We start from the raw sequence: 7,720 nt of genomic DNA, 5'->3' as shown, positions 1-7,720 counted from the left end.
GGAATAACATACAGCTGGCAGGTTATCACTGCTCAAAAAATAAAGGGAACACTTAACTTCTTATGGCTGCAATCCCGTTAACGGGATATGTCATCAACAACCGCTGAATAGCATAGCGCTACATTCAATAAATATTACTAAAAATATTTATATTCATGAAATCACAAGTGCATATAGGAAAACACAGCTTAGCCTTTTGTTAATCCACCTGTCGTGTCAGATTTTGAAATTATGCTTTACAGCGAAAGCAATCCAAGCGTTTGTGTAGTTTATCGATCGCTCAACAAAACATTAAGTACACTTAGCATCAAGTAGCTCAGTCACGAAAAGCAATCAAATTACTCGTTTACCTTTGATGTTTTCACTCACGAGACTCCCCGTTAGACAACAAATGTTCTTTTGTTCCATAAAGATTATTTTTATCCAAATACCTCTGTTTGTTGGTGTGTTATGATCAGAAATCCACAGGAAAGCGTGGTCAGACAACGCAGACAAATTCCAAATAGTTTCCATAATGTCCACAGAAACATGTCAAACGTTTTTTATAATCAATCCTCAGTTGTTTTTAAAATATATAATCGATAATATATCAACCGCAAATGTCTTTCACAGTAGGAGAGGGAAAACAATGGCTGTCCAAACTCTGTTGCGCGAGCAAACTCATGTGCCACTTGAAGAGATGTTATCGTTCTGGAAAATTTTTTCAAAATAAAAGCCTGAAACTATGTCTGAAGACTGTTGAACATTGAGGAAGAGATAGGAAAAGGAATCTGGTCATATCCCTTTAAATCCAGCAACGGGAGCGTATGGAACATGGGAGTTTTCAAAATAGAAGCATTTCCTTTTTGGATTTCCTCAGGTTTCGCCTGCAATATCAGGTCTGTGTTACTCACAGACAATATTTTGACAGTTTTGGAAACTAGAGTTTCTATCCATACTAATAATAATATGCATATATTAGCGACTGAGGAGCTGGACGTTTAGGGCACTCTTTCATCCAAGCTACTCAATACTGCCCCTGCAGCCATAAGAAGTTAAACAAACACAATGTAACTCCAAGTCAATCACACTTCTGTGAAATCAAACTGTCCACTTAGGAAGCAACACTGATTGACAATAAATTGCACATGCTGTTGTTGCAAATGGATTAGACACAGGTGGGAAATTATAGGCAATTAGCAAGACACCCCAATAAAGGAGGGTTCTGCAGGTGGTGACCACAGACCACTTCTCAGTTCCTATGCTTCCTGGCTGATGTTTTGGTCACTTGAATGCTGGCGGTGCTTTCACTCTAGTGGTAGCATGAGACGGAGTTTACACCCACACAAGTGCTCAGGTAGTGCAGCTCATCCAGGATGGCACATCAATGCGAGCGTGGCAAGAAGGTTTGCTGTGTCTTTCAGCGTAGTGTACAGAGCATGAGGCGCTACCAGGAGACAGGCCAGTACATCAGGGCGTGGAGGAGGCCGTAGGAGGGCAACAACCCAACAGCAGGACCGTACCTCCACCTTGTGCAAGGAGGAGCACTGCCAGAGCCTGCAAAATGACCTCCAGCAGCCACGAATGGCATGTGTCTGCTCAAACGGTCAGAACAGACTCCATGAGGGTGGTATGAGGGCCCGACCACAGGTGGGGTTGTGCTTACAGCCCAACACCGTGCAGGACGTTTGGATTTGCCAGAACACACAAGATTGGCAAATTCGCCATTGGCGCCCTGTGCTCTTCACAGATGAAAGCAGGTTCACACTGAGCACATGTGACAGAGTCTGGAGACGCCGTGGAGAACGTTCTGCTGCCTGCAACATCCTCCAGTATGACCGGTTTGCGGTGGGTCAGTCATGGTGTGGGGTGGCATTTCTTTGGGGGCCGCAACCCTCCATGTGTCGCCAGAGGTAGCCTGACTGCCATTAGGTACCGAGATGAGATCCTCAGACCCCTTGTGACCATGCGTCTGCTCCTGGGTTCCTCCTAATGCAAGACAATGCTTGACCTCATGTGGTTGGTGTGTCACAGTTCCTGCAAGAGGAAGGCATTGATGCTATGGACTGGCCCGCCCGTTCCCCAGATCCTGAATCCAATTGAGCACATCTGGACATCATGTCTCGCTCCATCCACCAACGCTACGTTGCACCACAGACCGTCCAGGGAGTTGGCGGATCCCTCAGAGACCATCCACCACCTCATCAGGAGCCATGCCCAGGGCTTGCCCCCTTGCCTCCCCTGAACCTCCCCCATCCTGCGCCCCGTAATGATCGTAGCGAGCCCACGCCAAAACCCGTTTATCACCCACTCGCATACGCTCCGTGTTAGGGTCATACAGGCACGGGAGCCACACACCCACTTACTAGCTACATATCTATGTATATTTGTAAACAACACCTGGTGCACGATATCTAAGAAAGTCTCAAGGTTTTACTTGCCTGAGGTAGAGTATCTCATGATAAGCTGTAAACCACACTATCTAGCTAGAGTTTATCTGTATTTTTCGAAGCCTGCATACCACCACAGACCGATGCTGGCACTAAGACAGCACTCAATGAACTGTATACCGCCATAAGCAAACAGTAAAACGCTCATCCAGAGGCGGTGCTCGTACTGCCGGGGACTTTAATGCAGGGAAACTTAAATCAGTTTTACCTCATTTCTATCAGCATGCTAAATGTGCAACCAGAGAGAAAGAATTCTATCCTCCTGATTCCTGCTTACAAGCAAAAATTTAAGCAGTAACCACCAGTGACCTGGTCAATAAAAAAATAAAGTGGTCAGATAAAGCAGATGCTAAACTTCAGGACTGTTTTGCTTGCACAGACTGGAATATGTTCCGTGATTCTTCCAATGGCATTGATGAGTACACCATATTGGTCACTGGCTTCATCAATAAGTGCATCGACGACATCGTCCCCACAGTGACTACGTACATACCCCAACCAGAAGCCATGGATTACAGGKAACATCATCACTGAGCTAAAGGGTAGAGCTGCCGCATTCAAGGAGTGGGACTAACCTTGAAGCTTATAAGAAATCCCGATATGCCCTCCAACGAACCATCAAACAGGCAAAGCATCAATACAGGACTAAGATCGAATCGTACTACACCGGCAGGGCTCGCAAACTAACTAACAAAGGGAAGCACAGCCGAGAGCTGCCCAGTCACACGAGCCTACCAGACGAGCTAAATAACTTCTATGCTCGCTTTGAGGAAAGTGATGCTGAAACATGCATGAGAGCATCATCTGTTACGGATGACTGTGATCACTCTCTCTCCGCAGTCGATGTAAGACCTTTAAACAGGTCAACATTCACAAGGCCACAGGGCCAAACGGATTACCAGGACGTGTTCTCCGAGCATGCGCTGACCAACTGGCAAGTGTCTTCACTGACATTTTCAACCTCTCCCTGTCCGAGTCTGTAATACCAACATGTTTTAAGCAGACCACCATAGTCCCTGTGCCCATGAACACTAAGGTAACCTGCCTAAATGACTACTGACCCATAGCACTCACATTAGTAGCCATGAAGTGCTTTGAAAAGCTGGTCATGGCTCACATCACCATTATCCCAGAAACCCTAGACCCACTCCAATTTGCATACCGGCCCAACAGATCCACAGATGATGCAATCTCTATTGCACTCCACACTGACACTGCCCTTTCCCACACATGGACCAAAAGGAACACCTTCGTTGAGAATGGCAATTCACTGACTACAGCGCTCAGCGTTCAACACCATAGTGCCTCTCAAGGCTCATCACTAAGCTAAGGACCCTGGACTTTAATATACCTCCCTCTGCAAAACTGGATCCTCGAACTTTCCTGATGGGACGCCCCAAGTGGTTAAGGTTTACGGTAAACAACAATCATCAACACGAGGCCCCTACAGGGGTGGCCTCATGCCTCAGTCCCTCCCTTTGCTACTCCCTGTTCACTCATACTTCGCATGCTTGGCCAGGCGCCACGACGCCAAGCACCATTAAGGTTTTCCACGATGACACAACAGTGGTAGTTAATTAACTGACAAAACCGACGAGACGGCCTATAGGGAGAGTTCCACGAGACCTGACTGTGGGTCTCGACAAGGACAACAACCTCGTTCCTCCACCCGTAATCAAGACGAAAGAGATGATTGTGGACTATAAGAAAAGGAGAAGGAACTGACAACGCCCTCATGATGGGCTGTAGTGGAGCAGGTTGAGCGCTTTCCAAGTTCTCTCTTGGCATTCCACATTCACCAGTCAATACTCACCACTGGTCCAAGATACACCAAACAGTTATGAGAGGCCACCAACATATAATCTATTCCCCCTCAGGAGACTAAAAAGATTTGTCATGGGGTCACTCAGATCCTCAAGGTTCTACAGTCTGTCCGTTGAGCGAGCATCCCTGACTGGTGCCAGTCCTATCTCCCTGGCTCAAACCTTCCTACCCCTCCTCTCCGTTTATCGCAACTGCTCGGCCTCGCCTCGACTCCCGCATGGGCTATCCACGGCTACAAAGGCCTCCGTTCACCGTGCGCTATCGCCCCATTGCTTCTTACAACAGCTTGTCTCTATAGTCCGCTAAAAGCCATAAAGAAGCCTCTCATGCCCTGTGGAGCTAGAATTGTAGAACATTAAATCGAAGAATCGTGTCACTTAACCCTAGACCTCCTCCCCTCACGCCCCCCACTCCCGCGACCCACCTCGCCCCCCTCACTACGGCATTGCTGTGAAGTCGATTAGTATCTATGCATTTAGTCACTTTTAACATCTCACTGTAGACATTGTTATCGTATTCATCGACTAAGATCGGTCTGCCCCCTCAACATTGACTCTTGTAAGGTGTGACCGTGTTGTGCCCCACTTGAGCATATAATAACCTCTACTAATATGGTTGAGGAATTACTGCTATCTTATCTAGAATATTCTATACTTTATTTCTATATTTTTCTTTTCTCAGTAACATACCAGATTTGTTGCGTTATAGAGCTTGTTAAAGATATAAGCTATTTTCACCTGTAATGGCTTATCATATACCGAGTTGTACCTCTTTGTTGTCGAATGTGACTCAAATACACTTATTAAGTGTCATATAAGCCCTGTAAGCTACATCTGTCATACTAATCCTACTGGAGCCACCTGGACACGAGAGCACTGCGGCTGTTCGCCCGGACTCCGTAAATGTACTTATTGAATTGAATGAGGAGCAAATAATTAGTAAGACCCTCTCCCTCGCCTGCTTAGTCTAGCGTTGTCTTTAATTTTAAGGAAAGAAATCCATCAGCGCGCACATACGGCCCTCCATCGGAATAGTAGAGTGTGACACCCCTGCTTGTAAGTGCTCAGTATATGCATTTGATATCTACGCTGGGCACTGTTTCCATACTGAGTAAAGCATTTGTTCGCCATTTATGGATGAGAAATCCCAGTTTTTAAGTCGTCCCTCCATCAGTGAACCAGGAAGAAATAACTATTGCACAAACCATGTTTCAAAAGTATTCCGTGATGCAACTGTGAGTCATTTCATCCAATATTCTCACAATTTCCAGTAGTACAGTCATTGGGAACGAAATGGATTTTGGACAATGTGTAGACATAGCAATAATGCCCGGACCCCATGTATCTCCTAACTATCAATGCCCTGCACATCGTTTCTACGCACCTGCTTGTCTAATGTCAGTGCCGTGATGGCCCCCGTTACTACTATACAGCTACTTCGAGATATCTTGTTATACCATTATCCGTCCATGACTGCCCTCTTACCATGACCACACGGATAGCAACAGTCTCTTTCCTAACTTCTTGTCACTATTCTTGGGTTCTCAACAGCCTCACATAACGACTAGTGTCTCTCAATACCGCTCATTCACCATGTTTACATTTTACATCCATTTTATGCAGCACCTGCTCTATCCTATGACCGCGACTCTTCACCAAAATCTGGTGCATTGCAGCCTTCATAGAATATTACGCAGATTAACGAGAACCACTTTACACGAGATAGGTGCATGCTAACTAACTTTAAGGGGGGTGGGTGATTAGAAAGGAGTCAATACTCCTACCGATGGTTGAGTTACCTGTATAAAAGACAGGTGAGTCGGGATGGCTATTCATTCATCAAGGTGTTCCTCCGCAGAGAGACAGAAGATTAAAGACACGGAGGAAGGACGAAGGGCGATTGGGTGATAGACTCCGCTGACCTAAGGGCGATTCAAATTGTGAGGGGGGAGTTATTTCCAAGCCGAGTTGAGAAAAGGATGATTTTCATAAGTTGGGCCTAGAGCAGCATTAACAGTTTTTGAAGCGTGGGCTTTGAGCGGGGAACTTGTATTCCTCATAAGAAGGTAGGAGCTTCTGGCGAGCAGGGCCAGATGGAGTACTGGTTATTGAACGACATAAGTCCTTGTTTGGGATATACGGACCTGCTCTCCAGAAGCTATGAAGGTATCAGGAAATATCAAGGGTGCCGATTCACCCTCACCAAGCTCCGTTAGTCAAAGCAAACCATGGCTCTATTGTAGAAGCACACGTAGCTTTGTGCTATAAACTGGAAGCCCCAGTGTGCGCACAGAGGAGGCGGAGTAGGCAAGTCCGCACGGTTCTGTGAAATTCAAACGTCCACTAGTGAAAGCAAACACTGATTGACAATAATTTCACATCTGTTGTGCAATGGAAAGAGACAAAAGGTGGAAATTTATAGGCAATTAGCAAGACACCCGCAATAAAGGAGTGTTCTGCAGGTGGTGGACCACAGACCACTTCTCCAGTTGCCTATTGCTTCCTGGCTGATGTTTTGGTCACTTTTGAATGCGGGCGGTGGCTTTCACTTCTAGTTGGATATAGCAGTGAGACGAGTTCCTACAACCACCACAGCCAAGTGGCTCAGGTATCATGCTCATCCAGGCGATGAGCCACCATCCAATGCGTAAGCTTGTGGCAAGAAGTTTGCTGTGTACTGTCCAGCGGCTAGTGGTCCTAGAGCATGGAGGCGCTACCAGGACGGACAGGCCAGTAGCACTTCAGTTGCAGGAGACGTGGAGGAGGCCGTAGGAGAGGCAACAACCGACAGCAGGACCGGCTACCTCCGCCTTGTGCAAGGAGGGAGCATGCCAGAGCCCCTGCAAAATGACTCCAGCAGGCCACAAATGTGCAGTTGTGGTCCAGCGTCAAACGGTCAGAAACAACTCCAATGAGAGGGTGGTATGGAGGGTGACCGTGATGCAGGAACTTGGAGAAACGTTTTCGCAACACCAGACGGGGTGCGTCTTGTGCGTGTCTCTTGGAATGCTTGGTTAGGGGTGTGGCTTTATAATTTGCGTCAAGCGCAGCGAGGAGAGCACACCACCAACGAAACAGCTTAGGTCTCACAGCTAATCCCAGACGGGACGATTACAAGTCGCTGCGCGTGATTTAGGACCTGCTCGCTCCGCTACTACCTAGTCGAGTGAGGCAAGGCGAGTCGTTACTCTGGCGAATGTAATCACACGTTAGTGCAGCACAAAAATTAGAGCCTACAGGAAACGGATCACACCTGCTGACTATGGATGTTAGTTGCAGAAACGAACAAGTCTGTTTGAACTCGCAGCGATCAGCTCGGCCAAGGTTCTTAAGGCACTCTGGGAGAGGAAGGACAACCACATGGTTCATTGGTCGAACTGTTGATGCCTGCGAGATCAATGAGAACAGGGCATCCTTCCCCCGGTAGGAAAGAGGCAGCTCCTTCCTCTGACCGTGAGTGTTTCAAGG

The 7,720-nt window shown here is 47.1% G+C and overlaps 1 protein-coding gene across 2 annotated transcripts in view; it reads left to right on the top strand.

Annotated features, from left to right (window-relative positions):
- The window catches only part of LOC111953462 (eIF5-mimic protein 2-A), an 18,657-nt gene that overhangs the window by 7,918 nt on the left and 3,019 nt on the right, over window positions 1–7,720 (top strand). The gene's annotated exons all lie outside the window — the stretch shown is intronic.

Source organism: Salvelinus sp. IW2-2015, linkage group LG27 (assembly GCF_002910315.2).
Source record: "Salvelinus sp. IW2-2015 linkage group LG27, ASM291031v2, whole genome shotgun sequence".
NCBI classification, from domain to species: Eukaryota; Metazoa; Chordata; class Actinopteri; order Salmoniformes; family Salmonidae; genus Salvelinus; species Salvelinus sp. IW2-2015.
This window is presented reverse-complemented; position numbering and strand designations above follow the sequence as displayed.